Genomic DNA, 3,337 nt, shown 5'->3' with positions numbered 1-3,337 from the left:
AAAAACATGACACGTACTCCAGTCGGACAGTAGCCGTACTGTAGCAGTACTGAGAACCGTACTTATAATATTCATTTGGACTTTTCTTTGAATTGCTTATAATAGATACACCGGCTGGACTTTCAGCGAAATTAGCCGTAAACCGGCTCGAAATATTTAAATTAGCAGGAGTCCGGTTCATAAAGTCCAGCTGGACTTTAATAAAAGTACGTCTGAACAAAAATCCAGCCGGCATTTCTGGCAAAAATATGGACTCTATAAAGTTCAGCCGGACTTTACAAAGTCCTGCTGAACTTTAAAAAGTCCAGCTGAACTCTATAAAGTTCAGCTGGACTTCAAAAAGTGAGGTTTGACTTTTATAGATGGTCTCAGCAGGGGTGAATCCAGCTATTTTCAAAAGGGGGAAGGGGGGGGGGGTTCCTAACTCAGGATAGGGGGAGGGGTTCCAACCATATGTCCCCATTCAAATGCATTGATCGTCAAAATAATGGGGGTTCCAACCCCCGGAACCCTCCCCCTGGATCTGCCATGGCTCAGATTTTCTTCAGATGCTTGATTCTTCTGATTTAATTTGAATCATTCATCCCTTGCTATAATCTGAAAATAGAAAAAAAAACAGATGACATTATGCATATATACTGATTATTTCTTTTTCTTTATTGTACTGTCTTACTGGCAAAACCAAGAAATGGGGTATTAAGAAGCTAGATGATAACTTCTAAAAATTTGTGGTTATTAAATAGCCTAAATAATTTTAAAATGGCTAAAAATAAAATTAAGTTGGCTTTCAAAATCACTTAAAGTGTAGAAATCAAAAAACTTTCAAAACAACTCAAATAATAAACATTCCTTAATACAGAGGGAATAAAAAATATAACAATACATTTTTTTACACAACAATTCAAAATAGGAAGTGACAGTGACATAACAGACAAGATGAAAATTATTGCATGAATATAAGATTATTTGATGTAGGTTTTTTATTCTTTTCACTCTTCAAAAATAAGAATTAAGCTATTTATAATATTGTAATTATTTTATTAATATGTTGAATAAAAAGAGCATATCAGATAATATCACCAAAATGGTGGAATTCAATTTATTGTACTTACCAGAATTATGCAATCAAAAACACATGCAAACAGCAATCTTCCTAAATTGTCATTGATACCAGTCAGAATGATCCATCTTCTCTATTTAATGTGAAAAGAACTACTTCCAAACATTTGCTTTACATCCAATGATATAAAATTCTCATTTTGTTCAAGAAAGAAGACACATCTTCCTGTTTATTCCAAATTCAAATGTTGTATTGCAATACATGAGGTTGTTTAACATGTTAAGGAGTTGTTTTAAATGTTCCTCTTATGACTAATTGCATGTGCCTTAATTTGAATATGTGATATATTAAAAAAAGAAAATCAATTATTAATTTGTTTAATTATGAAATTTTAAATAAAAGTGATAGTAATTGCAGAAATATGTATTTCGAAATGTGTTCTCCCACATATGGCCTCAATCTCTGTGGAGATAGTACTTCCTGTGACCTGTCCAGACTGAGGTTAATTGAAAACAGATGGCACATTTCTACAAGACTAACTGCTATTAAATCACTGTTGATCACTGTTATATGGCTCAAGTTTCTAATTGATGTTAAAGAATGAATGATAATTATTAATTTTATGCATTCATCTAATTAAATATAAATATACTAGTAAATGTATAAATTTGACCTGTAACAGATGTTGCTAGTGTTTTTTTTTTTTAAGAAAAAAGTAGAAATGTTAAATAATTGCTGTATATTAAACATATTAACTTGGATATAATTCAATCAAAAGTCACCAAAATTAAATTTTAACTTTCCATCAACAGTCTATGTTAAATATTTCATAATGCCCTAAATGGAATTGAAAATCTAGGGAAAGTATCACATCTTATAGTTTGAACTAAAATTATATTGCGAAAAAATATTTTATCATTATTATTAATTTCTTTCATTTTTAACTGTTTTACATTTTGAAAGAATTGTTCCTTTCAAAGAACAGAATCTATTGTGGCAAACTTTTTATTTCTGTATGGGTAGATTTGGCTGATGAAAATTTTCTAAGTCTAAATTCCTGCTCATAAATGAATGTAAAATTTTCTAAGACAAAAATCCTGCTGATCATTCTACAGAAAGGAATAAATTTCCTCAAAAGTCCAGCCGTGTTTATTTTCTTGTAAGCATTACAAAAAGTGCGGTTGGACTTTTAAGAAAATACCGGCTGGCAAATAACCCAAGTATAAGAAAAAGTACGTGTACGGCTCATGTCAGACTGGACTTTTCAAAGTCAGACTGGAATATGTCTCAAGTCCAGCTAGAGTCCAGTTGAACTCCTGTTGAAATTTTCATACGGGAACAGAGAGCACCTTTTGTTTGAATAGAAGTGTTGATCACATGTTGATAAGTTATTTGATTATAATCTAGATACAAACATTATCTTACTAAAAATATGTTTAATTTTGCTGCATCAATTTGTTTATTTATTAAGAAGATAACAGAACAAAAGAAATGTTGATTTGAAAATGTCGGATAGATAGACGTAAACCTTGATTAAAAAAAAAAAGGGGGAAGGACTGTTAAACATTTTGTGACCTTTGAAATCTTGTAATAAACATGAAATCATACTTTTAAACAAAACTATTCTTCAGTTAAAATTTTAACAGAGGTCCAAAGCAGGGTTAAATCTGAACCATTTAACCAAGGGTTTAACAAAGGGTCAAATGTAACCACAGGATGAACAACAGAAAAAAACTTACGGTTAAATTTTAACTAAGGATTACGATATTTAACCGTTTGTTACAATTTAACTGAGAGATGAACAACTGTGTTCTGGTCAGTTCTTTTTTGTGCAGACAAAAAAAAAACGAGTGTTGCTTTGGTTTATATTGACAATTTTTAATGATGCTTTTTTAAATTGTCTGATAATAACTCTTAATTTTTAAAAGTGTTTTCAACATTGTTCAATAATTATTCCTTTAGTCTCACATAGCTTAATTATACCACAATATGAGATTGTCAAACCAGAATTTATTGTCAGGTTAACAACAACATTCTCTGTAGAGCTGCACTGATTTTTCATAAAAAAATTAAATTAAAAGGGTTTCCTGCCTGCTGGTCCTTTATAATTTTCAACATTCGTTTTTCCAAGGCTTTACCAGTTTTCAGTGATTAATTATCAATAATAAATGCATGAATTTTCAGAAGACAAATACCACAATGGCACAGCTTCACGATAAATTATTATATGATTGTGTATTTCATTTTAGATTACTGCTGTTTGAACTTGCAAAAGAA

The sequence above is a fragment of the Mytilus californianus genome, unplaced genomic scaffold (genome assembly GCF_021869535.1).
Source record: "Mytilus californianus isolate M0D057914Y unplaced genomic scaffold, xbMytCali1.0.p SCAF_10, whole genome shotgun sequence".
NCBI classification, from domain to species: Eukaryota; Metazoa; Mollusca; class Bivalvia; order Mytilida; family Mytilidae; genus Mytilus; species Mytilus californianus.
This window is presented reverse-complemented; position numbering follows the sequence as displayed.